Raw genomic sequence first — 25,179 nt, forward strand, 5'->3', positions numbered from 1 at the left:
TCAAAGAGTTCATTGCCATCATTAGTCTTCCACAGTTCTGTTCTTAATGTATTATTTGTCATCATTGTGATTAACCTTTTTAGGCTGTGGTTTATTCTAGGATGGTCAGCAAAATATCTACTTCTCAGTGCTGAAGGTGACTGCCTGGGGGGAGGGAGGGAGAGAGAGAGAGAGAGGGAGAACGTATAAAACAAAATCAGATTTACTAACTAAATATAAATAAAACTACCAAATCAATGAGATTTAACTTATCAGCACCATGCAGTGTTTTGTGGCTGTGACAGACATGCTATTTACAACTGCGGGGCTCACGTTCCATCGAGTTCAGCATATACTACAATTAGTGGTGTGGCGATGCTTCTCATCTCCCCCATTTTTTTTTTTCTTTCCTTGAATTTATTGAAAACTTTGTTCCTTAAGATTTGATATCAAAGACAGTAAAATAATACTAGTCCCTAATCCAATCATAAACACAAATCCAAGGACTGAAATTAAATGGAAGGAGGCAATCAGCTATATATGTAACTGGTGATATCCCTGTGTTAAATAATTTTAGATTGTCATCGGAATGAAAATACGATATTAGAAAATTTTATGGGCATTTCCTGGACATTTATATACGTTCTTGGTCTTGAGAAAAAATTCAGCTCCAATAGGTGGTTTTCCTAGCTGTCTCCCCACTTAGGGTTTAGACTTGTTTTATTTTCTTTTTAAATGCAATTCCTCATGTCAGATTAAGTCCCCATTTTGTCACAGCCTTTAAATTTTTGCCTTCACCTCTGTCTTGATCCTACAGTATTGTAGCACTTTTTCCATTTTCTTTGCTGAGAGAAGCACAACAAGCCAGTAATTGAATAATCTTGTTAGTGGAACATTTTAGGGCAATTTGTTGGGTTGTATTGGGTGAATTCATTGGGTGAATTGATGCTTGGGGCTGTTTTTGTAGTAGCTTGTTGTTAGAAAGCATCTTCTTGATACCAGCTCTTTTCTTCTGGGGAGAATAAGGAGGTGGGTGGGCTAGAGGGTGTGGAGGAGTGGAGCCTGGCAGGAGGAGCAGGGGTAGAGACAGCAGGGCTAGGGTGGAAGTCTTGATTCAGAAAGACCTCAATTCCACATGTGGTTCTTCCTCTTGCTTTTCCTCGAGGAAATCACTTAACTTCTCTGACTTGCACTTTCCTTATCTGCAAAATAGAATTGATAGGTGCCTGTTTATGGAAAATATTAAAAGCAATGCTTGTGAAATTTGTATCAGAGTAACTGACACCTGATACATAACAACACAAGGTGGCTCTCCTTGTTGTTCTGTATGTTTTGCACTTAGACCAATCATTTGCAGATCTTTCAAGTTTTGTTTGTGTTTTGTGTTGTTAGGTATTTTAACCTTAAAGTCTAGATTCACAACTAAGTTACAAGCCTCTCATACCTTTCAGTGTGCTTGGTGCCCTTCTGTGGTGGGAAGGTAGACATGCATTTGATGATTTCCATAGCACACAGTTAAGACATGATGGCAAGGCCAGCTTTTCTAGGATAATATTTGTTTCTGGGTTCACAGAAACTCCGTTGGTGAGAGGAATTCCTGTCATTGTCAGGAGAGGTACTAATCTCTTTGAGCCTCAGTCTTCCATCTTGGAGTAGTTACAATAGATTATTTCCAGGATTCTTCCAGACCTAAATTTTGATGCAAAATGGTGCTGTTGCCACAGGATCCAGTTTTCTCCAGCGTTCCTCCATGTTTTTGTCAAAACCTAGACACAGTAAAATGAAAAATTGCATTTTCAGTTTTTTAACAAAATGAGAAACTATAGGTTCACACAATGAATCCAGTTTATGATGAAGTATCTTTTTTGGTAATAATTCTTTTGAGTCACAGTTGGACCCATGATTTGACTCAGTGAAGTCACATAAAGAGAGAGAGAGAGAGAGAGAGAGCGCGCGCAAATTGGACTAGGTAGGTACTAACGGAACTCCAAGGTGAAGCTCTCCATTTTCCGCTTAGTAAGTTGCAGTGATTTTCTCCTAGTAGTCCAGCGCTCATTTTTGGAATACCATATTCTATTCTTTCTAGAACTCTATAAAATGTTGCTACACTTAATTATATCACATAAAATTGTAATTTTACCCAAAGGGGAAGAAAACTTACCTGTGATATAAAACTACAACTGTGAACAAATATTATCCACACATGTGAGCCATTTTCAACTTGGAAGGAAAACACCATTGTTTTGGTGCTTGCTATATTTTTTTGTTTTTAGCGGATCAGAGCTGCCCTAGCCAGCAGTCAGAGTGGTAGGAACGTGGGGCCTGGAGTCAGGTGGACGAGGGTTTAATATCTTTGACTTTAGAAAAATTGTGTTACCTCTTCTTGGCTATCCACTGGGTATTTTATAATATCTTCCTTTTTAAGAAGACATTCTCCTACCTTCTTTCATATTGAGTGTAGGCTTTCTTTCTTTCTTTTTTTTTCAAATTTAAAGAATGTTCCCTGTATTATGTTGAGATGATGACTATCTTAGTGTGGTTATACCCTGTTGAAAGCTGCGGCTTCCCTGTAGGGGGCGAGAATTGGCAGGGCCAGTCATTTGGGGAAGAGGCTGGTCCTCAGGGAGGAAAGAGAAACTCAAAAGGAGAGCTTTGGTGGACAGAAGGTCTGTGCCAGTCCCTGTGATACTAGGTTTTGAGGGTACTGCTAGGTATCGGGGCTTACAGACTACCCCATCCTATGTCGACAGATCATATAGTTTTAATGTGACTTTTGATTCACCTCCTTTTGTTACCCAGAGTCTTGAGGTAATTATACAGGCTTGTCTGCCTTGTACTCGGGGATATGAGGAGAGGCTTCTAGGCTCATTTTCTATCAGCCAGAGTAGTCACTACAGCATTAATTAGAGTGGGTTTCAGAGAGGGGTTCACAGCCTTATTCTTTCTAAGTAGATTTTTTCTCTCAGTTGTTAATATTTGCAGGGTATATATTTTATTTTATTAAGAAAGATAGACATTTCCTCTTGATGGTTTATTATAAGAAATAAATTGATAATTTGTGGAAATCCTCTATTATTCTAGTGTATACAGTAAGCCTGTTTTCATTTCAAGGAGAATAAATGGGAACATTAAGGGCAAAATTATTTACATTACTGGGACCAAAAGCAGTTAAAATTCTACTCCTAGTTTTTTGGGGGCCTGCCTTTAATTTCTGATTGGTTGTCCGGTTGGCATGTTCTAGTCTTGGTAGGGGTCATCCCTGAGTCTTTTGTTTCTGTTTAAGAAAGATTAAGTTCTGCTCAATAACTTAACTGTTTCTTTGCTCTCCTCTAATTCTATTAAAGACTATTATTGTATGAATTTGGGGGCTGAGCACCCTAATTAAAGCTCCAGGACTTTTGTAGGAGTGTTATTTAAAAATATTTAGTCCAACAGCATATTGTCTTCTTAGTCAAAGGTAGATAAAACCTTACCCTTGCCCTCCAGAAGCTCCCAGTCTACAGAAGAAGATAAAGTTGAGATAAGGTAATCATGATGGTGATCATTTGCATGTGCTGTCTTCAGATCCTTATTTTGTATTCATTTGTCAACACCTTAACTTTTCTCCAGTCAGTGAAACTCTTCTGAGGAAGGTCATGAGCAATTTCTGCTTGCCAAATCAAGTAGAAACTGTGTAATTTTCACTACTGAGCATTGAATGGTGTCTCCCCTCTCCGTGGAACTCTCCGTCTCAGATTCTATAGTACTTGTCTTTGCTTGTCTTCCTCCTGTCTCTTAGGTAATTTCTTCTCATTCTCTTTGGCTAGTTCCTTTTCTACATAATTTTTTAAAGTAGGAGTTCCTTTGGGTTTAATTCCAGCTCCCAGCTCTCTGTTATCTCTTCTCCCTAAGATATCTTAACCAGTTCTTTGGATTTAAATACTATTTTCAGGTTAGTGACTCCAAATTTAGCATCTTTACTCCTCTCTCAAATTTGAGCCATGTACATTCAACTACATATGAGATTAATTTTTCTTCTAGGTCTGTCTCTGTGCAAGAATATTACTCTTTGGCAGTTACTGTTTTATGATAGTTGCATATAGTGTTTGTCTTCCTCTGTCTGACTTACTTTACCAAGTCCATCTATACCCTCCAAGTCCATCTATGTTGCTACAACTGGCAAAATTGCATTCTTTCTTATGACTGAGTAGTATTCCATTGTATATATACACTACATCTTTATCCAGTCATCTGTTGGTGGACACTTAAGTTGTTTCCATATCTTGGCAGTTTTAAATAATGCTGCTTGAACACTGGTTCAATGAGCTCATAGCTCTTTTAATTTGTGTTTTTGGGTCCCCCCCCCAGATATATACTCGAGTGGAATTGCTGGGTCATATGGTAGTTCTATTTTTAGTTTTTTTGGAGGAACTTTTATACTGTTTTCCAGTTTACATTCCCAGCAACAGTGTACAAGGGTTCCCTTTTCTTTTCATCTTTGCCAACATTTATTTGTGGTCTTTTTGATGATAGAAATTCTGACAGGTATGAGGTGATACCTCATTGTGGTTTTGATTTGCATTTCTCTGATGGTTAGTGATGTTGAGCATCTTTTTATGTACCTGTTAGCCATCTGTATGTCTTTGGAAAAATGTCTGTTTAGGTCCTCTGCCCATTTTTTAATCGGCTTTAATCTCTTCTTATTTAACTTATGATTAATTGTACTTTTTGAAGCATTTTATTTATTTGAATTAAAATAACAAAAGAACACCTTAAGATTGACTTTCAATTAAATTTAAGCACCAGTTTTAGAAAACTGAAGGTTTCTCTGAGTGAGTTAAGTTAGCTATATCTATGATAGGCAGAAAGAATAGTTGGAAGAATAATTAGAAGGTTAATTAATTAATGTTTATACATAAGTTTTAAGAGCTAAATATTATTTTAAGGGGGTCTTGATAGGATACCACTGACCTCTTGAAAAAGACTTTAGAAAATGAAAATTGCTTGTTAAAGAGTTGGGGGTTAATGTCTTCACTGGAGGTAGAACCCTTTAAACGAAGAAAGAAAACATGAGCTTGTCTGAAGTATACATGCAAATTAATCAGTTAGCTTATAAATTATTCTTCTGTAGTCTAGATCTTATTTTTAGCACTGTTAACTTAATAACTGGGAAGTAATTTTTCCTTGCATATGGAGTACACATTATTAAGACTTTTGCAATGCAGCAACTTTGGGATTTTAATATTTTATTAAAATATGAAAAGTATATTTTAGGGCATTTTTATATTATGTAAAATATGTAATATGTATCAAAGAAAAATACAATGTCCTGTTCAATAATCTGGAGTAGTTCTTAAAGTTAAGTCTTGAAAGTATGACTTTCCTCTTGCTGTGATATGATTTGAAACATTCTAAGTTAAAGGTGCATTTTAGGTTCAGTTGTTTGGGAGTTTTTGTGCTTTTAAGCAAAAAGTGGAAAAGTTAATTGCTATATTAATCATGCGTTATGGGTCCATGTGTTCTGGTGGGTGTCTGTTCAGATGTGCTGGGCTAGAAATGTTGAGAAATACTCTGAGTAGCACTTCTAGAGTTTCCTTCCTTTCCCCGTATGTTCTCTGCATTTCTATCAACCTGTCTGACTGGCTTGATGACTGGACTGGTGCTGGCTAAGTAACAAGACCAGTAATAGGACCTCTGTTGGGACATGAAGTGTGGCGGTTGTGCGGCTCCCTCTGGTTAGTCATCTTGTGCCAACAACATGTGCCATGTACGCTGCTCTCCATCAAAAATCAAGGTAGTTGTTACAGTTGTGACATGTATTTTCATTCACATACTAACACTGATGTATTGGCTGATGGATTCCTTTAATTGGTGGCAACTTTGAGAAGGTTGGGAGGCTCCCTTTGAGTCAGGAAACAGTGACATCAGGATTTATTAGCAATGTCAGCTGGGGAGGGTGACGTCGGGGATACTCTGCTCCTGTTTGTACCATGCCCGAAACTCAAGAAAGCAGTTTCCAAGCTGGTCACATATTTTACAGTCTTTTTCAAATCAAGCTGGCAAAAATGATAGCATTGTCAAAACTTCCGTAGCAGCCTACTGGCTCAGAGCATGCTTGGACTCAGCCATCAGACTCTGGGTTTGAATTCAGGCTTTGCTGGCACATCAGCTCTGTGGCCTTGAACGAAGTGCTTCGCTTCTCAGTGAAGTTTCTGAATCTCCAAAATAGTGGTGATAGTTGCAGTGCCTGCCTCATAGAGTTGTTAGGAAGATTAAATTAGGTAACATGTATAAAACCCGCTGCCCAGGGCTCGCACAGAATTCACATTCAGTGAATGCTGGTTGTTGTTGGTGGTGGGGGGGTGTTAAAACAAAAGAGCAAAATGTGGCCCCTCCCTCACTGGTAGTCACAGAGTGCTCTTTTAGCTAGTGTCACAGCTGCCACTTCATTTTCTTCCCAGCTTACTTGCTTCCTCTGGCTCTGTTCCTAACTATTCATTTAAAAAATAATTTAAAAAACCAATAAAACAAAATATGGAGCATATCTCCTCCTAACCCTCCCCTGCCTTTAGAAAAATCATCAATCTATAGCTTTAATGTGGCTGGTAATCTTTTTATGTGTGATGTAGGCTTAGTACTGATTTTTTAAAAAAATTTTTGCCTCAAAGTAATGATGTGTTGCTTCTGCTTGCTGATGCTCTGCTTGGAAAATGTTCACCTCACCTTTTGCTCCTAGAACTACTTTTAATCCTTGGGTCCCTTTTCTCACACTGTAACCTTAGCTATCACATGGGAAGGGAGAGCAGGGGCACAGGGGTACCTTTTAAAAAAAATCATTTAAAATTTTTTTAGCTTTAAAAAAATTGAGGTATAATTTGCTTACCATAAAACATCCATTTTCAGTGTGTTAAAAGAAGAGTTTTAGTAAATTTATACAGTTTTGTGTCTCGTTTCTTTTTTCATTTTATATATTTTTTTTTATTCAAGTATAGTTGGTTTACAATGTTGTCTCATATTTCTTACTCATTTTTCTTTAGCGTCACTGCAATCCAGTTTTAGAACAATTCTGTCAGCCCCATCATGTCCATTTTTGGTCAGTCCGCACTTGCATTCCCTGACCCAGGTATACCACTGATCTGTTTTCTGCCTCTGTAGTTTTACTTTTTCTAGAAATTTCAGATAAACGGAGTCATACAATATTCTGTCTTTATGTTTGGATTCTTTCATTTAGTACAGTGCCTTTGAAGTTCGTTCGTGCTGTTGAATATGTCAGTGATCCATCCCTTTTTTATTGTTGGGTGATATTACATTGTCTGACTGTACCACATTCTGAAAACTCCACTTGCCAACTGATAAACTTTTGAACTGTTTCCAGGTTTTGGCTGTCCTGAGCTAACTGCTAGGTCCATTCACGTATAACTCTGTGTATGGTCGTCCGTCTTCAAGAGAAATGAAGACACACTTTGGTGTGAAAGCGTTGGGTTATATGATGAGAAACTTCCCAGCCGTTCCCAAAACGGCTGTACCATCGTGCTTTCCCACCAGCAAGGGACGCGATGCGAGGGTTCTAGTTTCTCTACGTCCTTGTCCACACTTTAGATACTTGGCTGGATAGGCTGTGGTATTTCATGTTGGTTTCAACTTCCATTTTCCTGATGACTAATGGCGTTCAGTACTTTTCTGTGTAGATTCCCCAGGATGGATATAAAATGTCTTCAGATAGTTCACTCATTTAAAAAAGTTGAATTGTTTGATTTATGATTGTAAAAAGAGTCCTTTAGATATTCTATAGCCGTCCTCTATTAGACAATTACTTTGCTCTTTATATATGTACTTTATTAGATAATTATTTTGCCAATATTTTCTTTCAACCTGTGGCTTTTGTTTTCATGTTTTAAATTATGTCTTTTGAAGAGCAGAAGCTTTAATTTTAAAGTATTTCAGTTTATCTTTTTTTTTCTTTTTACCTTCTTTTTAAGTCTTTTTTCTTTTATACATTAGGTGTCATATCTAAAAAAATTTTTTTTGCCTAATCCACAGTAATTTTCTCCAAGTGCTTTCTTCTACAAGGTTTGTAGTTTCAGTTCTTAATTTTAGATCTATGATCTTATCATTTTGAGTCAAGTTGTGTACATAGTGCAAGGTAAAGGCTAAGGTTCTTTCCCCCCTCCATATGTATAACCAGTCTTTGGTACCACTTGTTGAAAAGACTGCCCTTTCCTCATTGAATTACCTTGCCACCTTGGTTGAATATGAATTGATATAACTGCATGGGCCTGGTTTTGGACTCTGTTTTCTTCTGTTGTTTATCCCTATGCCAATAACCCACTGTTTTATTGTAACTTTATAGTAAGATTTTGAAATCAGGTACTATGTTTCAACTTTTGATGTAATCTTAAAGTTAGCCCCCTGTTCAGAAATTTTCCATCAGTCCCTCTGGGCGGTAATGTGCAGATAGATAAAGCTATTAAGACATCTGGGGGAGAATCAGTTCTGCTTGGGGATTGATTGGGTTACCTGTCACAGCTAGCAGCATTTCCCAGCATCATACTTGGCATAATTGTGTATAATACCTACTATGTACCAGGTGCTTTCTGTTACTATCTCATTTAATACTTCCAAGGTACTGCAGAGAGGACGGTGGTATCCTGATTTTATAGCTGAGTCCACAATAGTCACTAAGCGGCTGCTAGGGATTTAATAATATTTACACGATAAGGCTGGTTTTTGAAACCTCTCTTAACCCTAGCTTCTTTCCGCTGCTCTGTGCAGCCTGGCCTACTCATAGTGACCTATTCCTTTGTGGAGAGGAGGTTTATATTTTTAGTTTATATAGTGGCAACAGTAGTGGTGGTCAGAGAGAAAAGGATAACATATATCCCTTTGCCTTTTCTTGCAAGGTTCCTGCCTTTCCTTCTGTCACTCTGCCCTGGGCCTGGCAGAATGACAGAAGGAAAGACATTTCCTCCTCCTTCCCTTGAAACTCCTGAAGCAGCCTCATGAAAATTATCAGGACTGGTAGAAGAGCAGTGGCACTGAACTGCTCTGTTGTACACCTGAAACTAACATTCTAAATCAACTACGCTTCAATAAAAAATAAAACAAAAAAAGAGTAGTGGGATATTGATTTGTTATAGGGTTATCATTGCCCGTACTATTGCTTTAAATAGCCATTATCTTCCCTTAGTGACTTCTAAAACATTTTGTAATTCTGTAAGTATTTTACTTAATTCTTGTTTAAAATGTTACACCAAGATATTACACTATACCATGGAAATTATTCACATCTTCTGTCTTCATGTCCTTATACGTCTGTCTTTAGCTTAGATTCATTAACAATTTCCTCTCATATTATATTAGCACATTAATTTAAAAAAACTTTCCAAATGGTATAGATCAAGCAGTAATTGTTTAATATCATCATTCCTACTAATGTCACTAGTTTTAGCTCTTAACTGTTGCCGAGTGTGATGTCCTTGAGCAGATTAGTTGTTGGTATGGAATCAGAATGGGCTTAATTTGGCTGGCACAATGAGTACCTTTACCCCAGCAGTGTGGGAAGGATTGATGGCTCCCATTACATAACAGTTTATTGCACTCTGCTCACGGACTGCCACTTGAGGAGAATCCATTCATTTTATTTACTGTGATAACTTCTTATTTGCATACAGATTTCCTTTTGTTTTTCGTGAATCATCTCTGCCTAATACTCTAGCTACATTTCATTACATTTGATGATGATCTCCAGACTGATAAAGTTGTGGTAAAAATCAAAATGCATTTTTTTTCCCGTTTCTTTCCCCTTTAGACCTCTCAGATTATGAAATCAGGTTTTTCTAGTGTCCTAGGAAAATGAGCTTTTTTCTACTGTTAGGTTCTATTTATTATTCTAAAGAGTAAAGGACTCTTAAGAGACTTAATACTATTTTAAGTTTGATAATGAATCAAAGTGTGAATTATTACTGATTATTGTCACCTGAAGGAAAAAAACAGTAACTCAGTTATAAAAACATTCCTTGAAGCTGATTGAATTTAGTAGTATATAATATTTAAAATAAAGACATACTACTACCACTAGCAGTCAAACAGTTTTTCTTGAGTCTATAATATACACAAGAGTGGTAAACATAAATACTATAAGCACATATTTTTTGTATTCATATTCCTCACTGTGCATCTTGGAAACTTCTTTGGTGCAGTGGAATTGTTTCTTGTGTGGATCAGAGAAAATACGACAGGGTCCTTCAAATCAAGCTTTTTGCTCTCAGAGATACACACCCAGAAGACACGTGGTGAGCAGTTGCCCTCATTATTGGAAATGTTCAGTTCTTCCTCATCTTTTCCCACACTTACTTTTGCAAATTGTCATAGATAGCATAATTTTTACATCATCTTACCCAGGACCTTTTTTTGAGACAAATTGTTCACTTTTGAACGTTTCCTTAAACAGTTATGACATAGATGTTTATTTCAATAATTTCAAGCTTCCCTATTCCATATAGGCAAACTGTAACTCGCAGCAGGCTAAGATCAGTTTGTGAGTTTATTCATTCATTCATTCTGGAAACATTTACTGCGTACTGTATGACTGCGTGCTGGGTGCTGGGCTAGCCCTAGGAGTGAGTGTGGTGTGGAAATGGGTGCCTAGGGCCGCCTCTACTTTTGTTCCGCCTTTAGTGCTAGTGACTAGACGAGCAGCTACCAGAAAGCGTAGTTAAGTATTATAGTGGGAACTCAAAATGAGGGCAGACACTTCATAATTCACACTGAAATGTGGCCTTACGTATTTTACATTCGCTTGTACAAAGACAAGTACATTACTTATCTCCTTCTTGACTTACCATGCAATTTAATGGAGACTTGTTATTAATGAGTATTTCTTGTATATTGGTTGTAAAAAAAAAATCACATCTACTCTAGTGAGCCTAACAGGATTCTGCATTTTTTAAATTCATATTTGTTCATTTCTTTACATTGCAGATTTCTCTTGGATTTGGCCACAAATTTATAGATCTTCTGCACTGTGTACAGGCACAGGTAAGTTAAAAGTAAGCTTTTCTATTGGTGTATTTTGGTTTTTAAGTAAATTCATTTAAAATTACCCTGTTTATAATTTAGCAAAATAACATATAAGTAAAATGAATGTAAATAAAACCCCAGAATGTTGAATATTTGTGATGGTTTTATTATGAAAATTCTCTGTGAATGTGTTGGAAATAATATTTGAAGGTAAAATGAGCGTATGACCGTATCTGTTTATCAGTGTCTATTTGGGAAGAGTTTACATTTACCAGTTGGATGAGGGGAACTGTAATTTCATAGCTTGGCAAAATGTTTACATTTATTTTTATATGTAAATAAAAAAGAATAGGCTGCTAGATTTTGGCAGCAAGTTTCAGTCTTACAGGGGTAGATTTAATGAGCAAGCTTTTCTTGTCCAACCAGTCTGAAATAGCTTCTCAGTCACTCCTTACCACACAACCCTGCTGTACTTTTATCATAATGTTTGGATCATGTGATACATTCTTGTTTATAGTCTCCCCTACTAGAATATAAGCTCCATGAATGTTGGGGCCATTTTTGTCTGTTAAAAACAATCTTCCTAACCCTTAGTATGTGCTTATTACATAGGTAAGACTGAGTACATCTTTGCTACAGTAATTATTGGATAATAAATATTATGAATTTATTTATATTCACAGTCATTGAACTCTGCATCTGTTAATACAAACTAGAAATAGCTCCTTATACTTATTTCTAAATATGCTATTAATTTATATCAGATACTTAAAGTATATAGCTCTTAAGTGTTCAGAGAAATTACCTGTGTTACATACTTTATGTACTCAAGTATGCTTAATCAGGGTAGAATTCAGAGGATAATGCTTCCAATTCTGTATTTACTTTGTCACTACGCTAGAAGGGTCTTAGGATCCAGTGATGGGTAAACTTGAAGCAAGTATGGGAGCTTCTCCCCTCCTTACTCCATCCTGCTACCGTGCTGGATATGTTTTGTGATATCCTTAAGGAGAGCAAAGTAGATTTCAAAGTAGTTGTCCAATTTTAACCCCTGAAAACCAAGTAACTTAAAAATTTCCCACTACCTTTCATTGCATAAAAATGTAATTTATTTAACTTCGTTTCCTCTTTGTAGATTGGGGAAAATTTGGGGTCACTTTTCTGCCCTCCATATTGATGTGTGGATTCATTATCAAAGATAGCTGCATGCTTAAGCTGACCACCTGTTTCCTCGTGTTCTTGGCAGTTTTCTTTAAGTGTTCCAAGGCGTGAATTGCTGCTATTGGGTTCTTGTCTCTTGTTTTCTTGTGAGTTTTGTTTTTTTGGTATATTTCACCTTCTACAGGCATTAATCTCTCCTGCCATTGTGATTTTTCATTTAGAGAAAGAACTAAGTCTGACCTTTAGGTTTTTGGGTTTTTTTTTTTTTTTAAGTAAAATTTTAGGGATTTACACAGCCATTTCTTAATTCATATCTAATTTACAAGTGCAAAAATTCCTTTGACAACCCTAATTACAGCAGCTATTACTTACGGCTCCCTTACCGTGTGCCAGGCATTATATAAGAGCTTTTCATTATATTCAGAATAACAGTTAAGGAAATTGAAGCTTAGAGAGGTTAAGTGACTTTTCCAAGGTCATATCTAGTAAGTGGCAGTTTTCCACTCCAAAGACTTTGATTTTAACCCCTGAGCTCCATTTTCTGCATAAATAGCCCTGAATACAAGCGTACTTGTGGCAATAGGGGTAATATAGGAAAATCTCATTCATATTTAAGGATTTCAAAATTAATTTTAGAATCAAACATTATTTTTCTAATATTTTTCATTAGCAGGTCTTAACTTTCAACCTTTATTTCAAGCTGTGAAATATGATGACTCACTTGGAATTTAATGGCAACCTGAACAACTTGAATGCCCACGCTGGCACTTTCATTGCATACCCAGCTTTGGGGGGAAGGCCGTTGGGATTAGTTTTTCCGTTATAAACATGGTATGCTATGAATCAGCATTCTTTACCCTTTGCAATGTTAGAAATTTTATTTCTAAGTAAATAAACGAGTGGCATCTGTGGTTTGTTGGATGAATCACTTTTCCTACAGAGAACAGGTTGTGTGAAATACTGTGAATATAGAATTACCTAGAACCCTTTTCTTGGAAGGTGTAATAATTTATACCTCCGGGGAAATTTTTAAAAATTATTTTAGAAATGAATTGCAATAGCTTTGAGGTAGAGCAAGGTTGGTTCACGTAGAACTTCTGCTTTCCTTATTTAGTTTACTTTCCGGGCTGAGTAGGTCAGGAGATAGATACTTTGAGTCTTAAGTGTATAATGTTGTGGAGAAAATATTCTTGAAGGCAGTGTTGTTGAATATATCTTAAAATTTTGATTTGAAAACATGAGTGAGTATACTTCTCACACTTTCAAAAAGGATTATATCTGTGAGTGAAAATGCCAATTCCAGATTTGAATATACGGAAAGGGAATTCTGTCATTTGAATTGAACAAGACAACATTTATTTAACAGACTGAACTGTGCTGTTTCATCTATAGCTACTTCAATATTTCCATTCCAGCCTCACATTTTAAGCATTTTCAAAGTTAGCCAATAAAATTTTCTTCGAATTGATAGTCAAAACAGGGGCAGATGTTAAATAAATCTAGTTGACAGCATAGCCTTGAAATGTAATTTTCCCTTTGCTATGGAAAACTGAACACACTGGATTCATATATCTGTATTTTAGATTTATTTATAAGTTTATTTTCTCTATTTTAGAAATATCTGGGGTAAGAGGACAGGGTGGGATGGGTGGGGAAAGAATTGTTCATACTTACTAGGTAGAGCTCAGCTCTTCAACGCTAATAGGGAGAGAGAAGTTCTCCAAAGTACAGTAAAGCATAATACGCTTCTTGTGGTACTAATACATTTTGGTGTTACAACTAAATTCTAAATACTAAAAATTATATTAAGCATATCAAGACATAGAAGAAAATATGTCCATATTGAATATGGCATGGTTGAAAGTACATTTCAAATGAATATTTGTTGGATGTTGAATTCCCTCTTTGTTTATAGATGTGAGATTTGTGATTAGCAATCTGATTTAACTCAGGTGTGTAAATTCTCACAAAGACGGGCAGCTTGATTTGAGCTACAGATCTGAGGCTTTGAGCACTGTCCGCTGAAAATCAGTGTTATTTAAATATTCTACATTTTTGTTTAGAATATGTACGTTTTGCTTTAGGCAAAAATCTGCGAACACTTAATTGTATTGCTATTTTTGTGGTATTTCCTTCAGACTATCAGCATGGTAGGCACTGTGATTTGGAAAATAAATATTTTGACAGTTGACAAAATGCCCTCAGTCATTTAGCTATTTAGACTAGAATCCTAATTCTAGCCCCCCGGTGGAACCCTTCGCTCTCTGTATGTGGAATGGGCTCCTGACCTCAGGATGGAATAGGCTTCCGTGTAGGTTGAAATGATCTTCCAGTGCATGTTACTGACACAGAGCCACAGTTGGAAGCTATTTGTATGACAGCCAGTTTTTTAAATCTTCTTACTATTCTGCTTTCCTCCCTTTTAAGGCGCACATTCATGTACACAGATTGGCTTCATTTTCCCCCTAGAACTACATTCATTCAGCATCTTCTTCTTCCCTCCTTTCCTTTACCTTCAGTCCCTCTTTCCTTCCTTCTGACTGTCTGTACTTTCAGAATATTAATTATTTATATCATGCTAGCCTGTGTTAAGTGCTATGGGAAATAAAGAATAACTACCAGAAATTATTAAACTGGAAAAGGAATATCAATGCAAGCTTAACTCTGTGTTTCCTTGCTTGTTATTTTCACGTTGAATTTTGGCTTTCTGATTTTTCTTTTAAAGAACAAAAACCGAGCGTTGATTTCTGAATTACACGTCTGTTTGTACTAAAAGTCTTAATCTGTCCATGTGAGTAGAGATCAGGTAGGCAACAGGAGCAAAAGCTCTCTCTTAGGTAAATATTTTATTTACGTGGAGTTAACTGTGGCTTTCAAAGTGTGCCCCTGGGAAGGTACACACCTCATGAGGTAGTTGTGTTGTGTTTAGTGAGGCTGAGGCTGGTCAGAGTCCAGGCAGCCTCCATTTAGAATAGCGGTTTTGCTGTTTCCATAGGTACAGATCAGCAAGTGATGTAAGCATAGTGCATCGCTGAAAAACATACCAGGAGCGTGGCAGAACCTGATTTTTTTTTTTCTTAGAGGAAGTAGCACTGGAACCAGAATCTTCTGAGAAAGAGTGGGCTCTGATTCTTCCGCTTTGCTTTCTGAGCTGTAGGACAGGTGTGTGCATGTTTGGGAGTGGGGAGAAGTGGGTGCAGATTGTTAATAAAATGTATACTCTCATGCCTTTTGTTTGTTTGTTATTGGCCTCTAGATTTCAGTTCCAACTTGTATATTCTACTTACTTGGACAGCAGAATGTTAGCTTTAGGGACAAGGTCTGTGGTGAGCAGAATTTCAGTCATGCTACCATGGTTACTGACACGTGGCATTTGATTGGGGTTAGTAAGAGTTCTGGCTATACTGCTCACATTCACTCTGGAAGGAAAGAGACAGATAAATGTCATTTTCTAGTTAGGTGTTGAATTCGAGTCAGCTGGTCTTTCCAGAATTCCCTTAAAGATAAAATAGCAAGTAAAATCAGGCTGTTTCCATTAAATACCTCATAGTTTTTCTTTTTTTTTAAACATTTTTTATTGATTTATAATCATTTTACAATGTTGTGTCAAATTCCAGTGTTCAGCACAATTTTTCAGTCATACATGGACATACACACACTCATTGTCACATTTTTTTCTCTGTGAGCTAGCATAAGATTTTGTGTATATTTATTTCCCTGTGCTATACAGTGTAATCTTGTTTATCTATTCTACAATTTTGAAATACCTCATAGTTTTTTGTTTGTTTTTTTAAAGTTCAAATCATTTATGTCATTCCCAACTGTTTGCAACATCTAGATGTAAGGGATAAATTAAGCATTTATTTATCAAATTATTTATATCTGTAAAATTTATATCCTTCCCTCCTTCCTTCCCTACCTGTGATTCTTTGGCATTAGGATATAGATATTTCCATTGAGACTTCTGCGGCTAGCTTGAGACTCAGAAAAATTACAAAACCACAGAAGTTAACAGTAAATTTTGCAAATTGTGATTTTAACCTAATTCCATGCATTAGGTTGTCTGAGCATTGCTTGCTACTTCATGAATGATTCATGGGTGTCGACAATCAGTGGAAACAGACTTTTTGTTCTAGTCTCAGCTACATGTCTGCCTTCCCATCCAAAAAAAGCCAAGGGAGAGGAAGAAACATGTAGTGTTTAATGACGGCTAAATGGGAATTTAACCACATGGAATAAATGAAGGCAGACAGTCCAGTTTTGGAAGCTCTCTTAAGTCCATTCCCCCTGCAAGGCTGAGGGTGTGGTGCCGTCGTCTGTAGAATTATTTGCCTTTGTTGCTTTTGAATGTATTCAAAAAGGTCCTGAACTTAGAATTAATTAATTTGAGGACTTTGCTTCCCTTAAGCAAAGGTGCCAGTTACATGAATTTCATATGCAGAAATCATACAGTTGAAGTTTTGTGGCCCGAACCTAAAGGACTGGGCATCTGTTAGCAGTCAGTACCGCGGACATGGAGCCCAGTGTGGTTGTGCCTCCTTGAGAGGGAGAAGGACTGAAAGGCAGGAGAGCGATGGGCCAGGCAGACTGCAGTGGACAGGTGAGTCGGGGAGCTTGTGGAAGACCTGCCTTGTGCCTTGCATGAACACTGAGAAGAAACAACTGTGTTTGGGGAAACAACTGTGTTTGGGGAAACAACTGTGTCATAATTATTGAGTTGGTGGCTTCAATTATTAGAATAGACAGAGCAGGGGCCAGAGGAAACACTTTATTTCTCAGTTTCTTTCAGTTCTTTGTCACCAAAAAAGCTATTTGACTTCTATTTCTAATTCTTCCTTTTATAGGGCAATTTTATTACAGTCCAGAAAGTAAGCTGTTTCCTAGGTTATAAGATAGAATGTTTCACACCCGAGGGTATAACAAGATACTTTTGAATGAGGTATATTGAAATCTGTATGGTGGTTACTCATGCTATTATATTTGAATGGAATGGATATGTAAAATGCCTTTAACTTAACTTTAACATCTGTAAGACAGATTAGGTTGGTTTTAGGAGTTTCATTTAATACAATAGTAGATTTTGTTTTATTAACCCAGTGGAATCTTGATTTTAGATTTTCTTTGAAGCTAGATGCTTTGGAACTTAAAGTTTTTTCTCTAATGTAGAAGTTAGATGTTTATTGTTGTTGTTCCTTCAGAATAGTCACAGTTTCATAAAATCTTTATTGGCTACCATCTTCTTACTTTTTTCCTCCTTATTTTTAAGAGGAAAAACCCCAACTTTCTCCTTTCACACCACAATGGCTTATCACCAGAGCCAGATGCTACCTGCAGTGCTGGCCACTGTCCCCATGGTCACCCTGCCATGGTGGCCCAGGACCTTAAACTTACTCACTTCTCTGCCCTTTCCTGTTTCAGGAATAGAAAGTAAATTTATTTATTATCTATATATTCCCATAAATTTGGTATCTTTGGTTTGTTGTGGTATTTCTACATCTGTGTTTTTAATTAAGTCATTACTTTTACTGAGGTCTCTGTTCATTAAGGGTCCTATTTCCTACTAAATTTCAAGGGCTGATTATGAAAATAACATACCAAATCATTAGCTTATATACTACAGCAAGGTTTCATGAGGTAAAGTTTTCACAGTGTGTTGAAGTTGAGATAAACAGGTTACCTTGAGGGTTTCGGAGAAAAGGAAAAATAAATGTTTACTATTACTTTTGGCAAGACATGCTTCTGGGCCTTTACATGTGTTGTATCAATTTAAAACTCTGGATAAATTCTTTGTGTCAGGAATTGAAGTATGTTCTGATTGTGTGTAAATTCTCTTTGATTTGAAGTCGAGACTAAACTGCTTTTTATTTTCAAAGCATTTAAATGTTATATCCTGGGCCATAATGTATAGTGAAATAGGACTTTGTGTCTTTCAGCTCATCTGCTTTTAATTGAATCTTGTAACAATTGCAGAGACATTTTGCACCACCTTCTAGACTGGTCAAGGAAAATGATTCTTATCTCAGAAAAGGAAACTTGATTAACTGATGCCATCAGATACTACAAAATGAATTTTGTCAGAAGTGCTCAAAAGATGTGAATCAAGGATGTGAAGGAAATTGAATTAGAAGCATGCTACTTCATTAAAAAATTTTTTCATTATGTGGAGTAGCATCCCAGTGTTTTGTTTTTTCACTGTTTTGTTCACAGAACATTTTTAACATTAGTGCTACCTATATATGCACATGAAGCTTTTCTGTGGCATTATGTCATTAAATATACACACTTGTTTTATTTAAAAGAGCAGTACTATATTACCAAAGCTTGAGAATCATGAGGGGACCCCAAACAGATAGAAAGTAGGACATGAACACAAATTAAGATGGAAGTGTTTAAACAAATCATGTGTTTAATTAAATGTACAGTTTAGTTCTATCTGATTAAATGTCCTAGTCTGTAGGCCAGTCAGCAGCATGGTTTCACTACAGAGACATGAATGTGGAAGCAAGTATCAGCAATACAGATCATAGTACAAATGTGATAGAAAGTTCTTGGAACTGGAAGATCATTTATAATCACTAGTTTGTATATTGTGCTTATTATGTGCTGGGCCGTGTTCTAAGCTCTCTCATAATCACACAACCCCTAAAGGAAACCTAGTAAGTAGCTGCTGTGATGATCACACTTTAGAGATGGAGAAACGAAGGCAGCAGGAGTTCAGTGACTTACCCAGTGATGGGCACCTAATTTAAGTAGCTAGTTAGAGGAAGAATTGGGGCTCAAACCTAGTCTGTCATTGGTAGTGTTTGCCTGTGAATGTTTGTTCTCTTAAAAAACATGAAAAACATCCAAATAAACAAAAAAAGTAATTTCAAAATAAAGTTTCATGCTAACTTCTGAGTATGGGTAAGGATGTGATGAAGCTTAGCGTTTTGCCATCCCCTCCCTCCCCGTGAGGGTCTGCGGGCCCACAAAGTCACTAAATTGTATTGTAGTTATAAATTGTAAATATGTCAAAAGTTGGATTATCTGACATTAATTAATAAAGGGAAATGCGGGTCACAGAAATGCTGTTAAGCTATTCTCTGGTTTCAAATGAGGTTACACAGATAATTCATTCAGTGGGATTTGTGTTTAGATATTTTATTAACATGGGTTTTGTTTAAAGGATGGAAAAGGGACTACCCAACTTTCTTTCATGTTCCTCTCTTTGAAAATAACCTTAAAAGTTTTCCTCTTTTGAAAAATCTTAAAAAGGAATCTCCTGAACGTCCCATAATAAGAAATCCTATGACCCTTTCACACAAAGAAAAGAAAATGTTCATTCAAAACCAAATTTCAGTTTTTATTTTTAAAAAATTATACTTGTAAGAGTGACTAGAGAATTCTCTCGATTGCTGTACAAAAAAGCTTAATTTATATTGAAGTACAGCTTCTATTTCATGTTGACTATTATATTTTTGATAATCATGATCTAAATGAACAGAGATGGCATTTACATTTTATAAAATGTTAAAAACCTAGGCTGCCCTCCCTCTCAGATTTCCCCTAGTTTTTCTTTCTTTCTTTTTTTTTTAGCATAGATTCTCTCCAGAATCAGTACATAGTGTTTTTAGTTGCTTATGAGTTTTTGTGCTATAATGAACAGTATTCACCATGAACATAAAAAGAGGTTTTAATTACTTTCCATCTCAAATTTACTTTTTTCGCAGCGGCCATTTTCCTTTTTTCTTTTAAAGCTGTTTTTAAGCATATACATAATAGTTAATTCTGTGACATATGCTTTCAATGTTTTAATAATTCATGCTATTTCTTAAATCACTGGTTAAAATCTAGCTCTAAAATTTTTACTCGTGAGTCTTTATTTATATTGTAACTCATGGTTAGTAGTAAAAATGTGTTTGCTATACCCCCTGTTTGTGTCTTGACCATGTCCTTTTAAAATAAAATGTGGAAATATTTTATAATTCAGAACATAAAGGAGTTTTTAAGAAGGAAGCTTTTCTTGCATACTTACATTCTATGTTCCTTATATACGTGTTATTTTATCAAATTCTAACTACTATCTTGGGAGAGAGAAATTAGTTGCATTTTATAGGTAAAATCATCAAGGCTCATAGAGATCAGTCAGTGTCATATGTGAGGCAAGCAGCTCTAGAATTCGAGCCTGGGGCTATGTATTTCCTAAATCTGTTCTCTTTGGAGTACAACCTAGGCTCCTCTAGTGGGTGATGCCAATGAAACTTCTTGATGAGGTGAAGCCCTGATTTGCTTTTCATTCCCCAGCCAACTGGTGGTCTTTTTGTATTTAGTCTATATCCATTTTGGAGCAGTTTATTGTGCATGTGGCAAAATAGGAATGTGTTAGGTGTACAGAAGCAATATATATGGCCTTTGTTCCACCCACATCTTTTATGTAAGAAGAGAAATGGAAAACAAACATTGAATTACATAAGTGGCATTACAAAGCACTGTAACAACAGATGTAAAATAAGGTATTGTAGCAGGTGCACAGTGTGGGAAGGTAAGAGACACTGGGCCCATTGCTGTCATCTCTTGACACTCTTGACCTTGTGGTTATCTTGCTAGGAAATCCACAACCCTACTGTGTATGCTAGATCATTACAACAGAATTAGGTACAAATGAAATAGAAATAAGGGATATCTTTTGTTGATGGACTCAGCTGCCACAAAGACAGAAAAATAACTGCAAGTTAGTCTTAGCTGAAAGTGTCTTGAGAAGGCAGGGTCTTAATGGTGGCTACTACATTCCAAACCTAGCCCAGCTAGGTTGTAAATTCCCCTGCTAAATAGGGAGGCACCATAACACTTGGGTTTATACAAAGTACTGAGTAGATTCTGATTTTAATTTACCTACTAGAGTTCAGTAAATTATATCTGATATATTCTCTAATTGAAGAACACCTCTTGTTGAAGAGGTATAAAAATAGTTAATGGTTAATGCTGTAATGTAAGGATATGAGAACATGTGCTTGTTACAAGTAGTTATTTGCAGGTACATTAGACAGAGAGAATAGAAAGGGGTCCAGTTTTACTGAAGTAAAGCCACCCTGAGGGCCCTTTATTCTTGATATCAACTCGAGTCTAATCTCTACTTCCGGTTAAAATTCCACCTCCCTACCGCCCAAATGCATTCGTCCTTTTTCTACTATGTGGTTTTGTTGTATTGAGATTACTTATATAAAGCACTCAGAACAATGCCTAGCAGGTAGAACATTATTTTTAAAAGTAAGCTTTGATCTTTCTCCTTTTCCTCCCTCTCCTCATCATCTGCTTCTATTTCTCATCTCTCCAATTCTTATTTCTAGTCTAGGTTGAGTTACAGCACTGAAAATTTCAGATCAGCATCTCAGCATCAGTTCCCAGCTGAGCTCTACCTGTTATCCAGGCCATATACTCTACATATACTCTACCCTTTCTCTCTTTTTTTCCCTCCTGGTATTTCTCATCTATTTTTAGACTTGAAATTCTTAATTCACATTGCCAGAGAGTAGAGGCAAGGCTTCTTTCTTGAATAACAGCTCAATAATCAGTTGAAATTATTACGTATTCATACATACATACATACATACATACAGTCACTTAAGAAATGGTACTCACAAGTTAACCACAAGTAATCTGACCAGGCATTTGGTACCAGACAAAATGGAGATGGGATACAGTGGCCCAGAGAATTGAGGTCCCTCCCCATTATATTTTTTCCTTTCTCACCTTCTAAGAGGAAATGAATATAATAATAGCTAGAAATGCTTAAAAAAATGATGGGTCAACACCTGAAAAATCAATTTCCTAGGATTTCTCCCTCTTGAAAAATCACTGACTATTTCTACTAAATTTTCTTTTAATATATGCTTCCTTTGTGATCACTTCTTCACCTCCTTCTGCTTCTACCCTGACAAGCCTCTCCTTGGGGGAGAAGAAAGAAAAGATAGAGAAAGAAGAGGATATTTATTCTTATAATTTGCTCCCAACTAGGGCTTTGCACAAATTGTTAGCCAGGAGCACAGTCTAGAGATTCTGAGGATGAGAGCATGGAAAGAGGTATGAACAGTGATTAAGCATCTTGCCTTTAGACTCCAGCAAATAATCATTTGTATTTTTCAGCCTCTCTCATCAAATTTCTAGTGTACATTGCTGTTGTCAAGAGGTGTTGTCATTATTGGCAGACATCTTCTAAAGAGATGAGAGGGTGATTTTTTAAAAGGATGGGCTAGCTGTCACTCATTTATTCCAGAGGAGTGTTTTGGAACATTCTTATTTCTGAATTTGTTGTAGTAAGCTTGGGTGAAAGAGAAAGAAAAATCACTCAAACTGTCACCAAAGTAAACAAATATTGTACTTTAACATATTATCAGAAAATACCATTTTAGTGGTGTTGTCTTTAATTTAGAGTGTTTGCCAGACCAAAAAAGGCTTTTAATACTTTTTTTTTTTTTTACTGATTGCTCTAGCAGATGCTATAGCAAATAAAAAGTTAAGCCACAGCCTCAGTTTTGCACAGGAGTCACTGAGTAGTTCGCTGGAGTGGTCCCAGACTGGTGGCTTTGAGACCTTAGGCAAGTTGTTTATTTTTCGTGGATTCAGTATGTCAGAATCTGAAAGATTACAAAAAGAATTCCATTGTGACTCTGCAGTTAATCTAAAAAACCATGAGTGACCATTTGGAATGCATCATTTTGGCATTACAAATAAACACTTCTGCTTTGGGGCTGGAGGAGAAGAAACCATGTAGTTTAAGTAGTGTATCCCTGAAACAACTGCTCTGGTATCTGCCATAGTTTAGATTCCCCGCTAGTTTCCTATCTTTTCACTAGAACATCTCTGGAAGCCTTTTCTCAATTTCATGGATGAACCGAGTTAGAAAGGTAGCAGTTGGCATTGAATCACAGAAGGTGTTCCTGAGTGGAAAAACTGGATCTGGGAAAAAGTCGATCAGGAGTTGAGTCCACACGGACCCGAGTGCCGGAGGGTAGACTCTCCCTTTCCCAACTTCTGTTCTCAGTGCCTGGCTCTGCAAGGCGGGGCCTTCTGTAGTGAAAATGAAAATCCGGTTTTAAGTGAACACACACCCAGTGTACACACACAAAGTGAGCGCAGTAGGATTTTAGAAAACTAGGACACTGGGATCACTCTGGACAGTCACTGCCCATCAGAAGTGGACCCTGTCACTTGAGTTTAATATTGTACCAAACTCAGCACTAGCAGCTGACACTGTCATTACTGATACTGAAGAATCGTGGAATTTATGAGGAGATTTTACAGTTGGGAAAAAATAAATCCAGCGACCTGCCTAATTTCATAGTAATTACTTAGTAGTAAAGATGAGATCCACTGGAAAGTTACCCTGTTGCCTATCTAGCTTTTTAAAAAATGTTTTTATAGTAGTTGATACGTGCATGAGATCTTTATTAATCTTTATAATTAATCCATATGCATCTAGTTGGATATAATGAACTTAGATTAACGTGAACCCCATGCTGAGATGCTGAATTAAATAATGTTTTTCCTTTACATCACTGTTAAGTAGAATCTCCTAAAAGGAAGCTAGAAAATAATTCTGTATTTATCCCCTTATAAAGTTACTTTGTGTTAGTATCAAATATTCAGAAGGATAGTCCTAAGGACTGTAAGATCTTAAATCATAGAGAAAGAGAAAATAATCTTTAGAAAAAAATCATCTTTAGAATGTTATATTTATTAAAGTAGGAGATTATGATCATACATTTTTAGGAGGAATTGGAATAATAAATAATGAATCAAATTTGGTCGTGGTAGGGGGGTTAGCATTTGTCATTTCACGAGCATTCAGATTCGTTGTGGGTTTTTTGTATTCTGTCTGTTTGGCAGATGTGAAAGCCTGAAATTCTAAAGCTTGGTGCTCTTTCTAAACAGCCACTGTGAGGAGCTGTGAACCTTCCTGCCCCACCAGGTCCACAGCCGGCGTCCTGGGCGCCTGGCGGGGCGCTGCTGGGCCAGCTCTCCCTTCGCTGTGAGGCCTCTGCTTCTGTTTAGTGTCTTTCCTTTCGCCACTCCCATCCCAGAAAAGTCAGCGGGGCAGTGACTGTCCCGGTTTAGAGGCTTCTCTGGGAATATTCCCTGGCCAAAGTGTGGGGAACTTACTTTTCCCCTAATGCGCTGAAGGCCACAAGCATGTTTTCTCTATTACCAGGTGCTTATGCTTCCTGAATGGAAGAGGGATTTAAGTCGCTACAGCTACAGAAACGTCCTTCATACCTAAGATTTCTAATATATTTTTTTCCTAAAATTTATTTTATTTTTTTATTTTTATTTTTATTTTTTTAACATTTTTTATTGATTTATAATCATTTTACAATGTGTCAAATTCCAGTGTTCAGCACAATTTTTCAGTCATTCATGGACATATACACACTCATTGTCACATTTTTTTCTCTGTGAGCTACCATAACATTTTGTGTATATTTCCCTGTGCTATACAGTGTAATCTTGTTTATCTATTCTACAGTTTTGAAATCCCAGGCTATCCCTTCCCACCCTCCACCCCCCGGTAACCACAAGTCTGTATTCTCTCTCTGTGAGTCTATTTCTGTCCTGTATTTACGCTTTGTTTTTGTTTTTGTTTTTTAGATTCCACATATGAGTGATCTCATATGGTATTTTTCTTTCTCTTTCTGGCTTACTTCACTTAGAATGACATTCTCCAGGAGCATCCATGTTGCTGCAAATGGCATTATGTTGTCGGTTTTTATGGCTGAGTAGTATTCCATTGTATAAATATACCACATCTTCTTTATCCAGTCACCTGTTGATGGACATTTAGGCTGTTTCCATGTTTTGGCTATTGTAAATAGTGCTGCTATGAACATTGGGGTGCAGGTGTCATCCTGAAGTAGGGTTCCTTCTGGATACAAGCCCAGGAGTTGGGATTACTGGGTCATATGGCGAGTCTATTCCTAGTCTTTTGAGGAATCTCCACACTGTTTTCCATAGTGGCTGCACCAAACTGCATTCCCACCAGCAGTGTAGGAGGGTTCCCCTTTCTCC

General features: G+C 36.8%; 1 protein-coding gene across 12 annotated transcripts in view; it reads left to right on the forward strand.

Annotated features, from left to right (window-relative positions):
- NCOA2 (nuclear receptor coactivator 2) overlaps window positions 1-25,179 on the forward strand; it is a 227,396-nt gene that overhangs the window by 69,281 nt on the left and 132,936 nt on the right. For all 12 annotated transcript variants that reach the window (XM_032469988.1, XM_032469985.1, XM_032469986.1 and 9 more), the window contains one exon: window positions 10,939-10,995. The gene's annotated coding sequence lies outside the window, so the exon portion shown is untranslated. The remainder of the gene's footprint in view (window positions 1-10,938; window positions 10,996-25,179) is intronic.

The sequence above is a fragment of the Camelus ferus genome, chromosome 29, assembly GCF_009834535.1.
Source record: "Camelus ferus isolate YT-003-E chromosome 29, BCGSAC_Cfer_1.0, whole genome shotgun sequence".
Lineage (NCBI taxonomy): Eukaryota > Metazoa > Chordata > Mammalia > Artiodactyla > Camelidae > Camelus > Camelus ferus.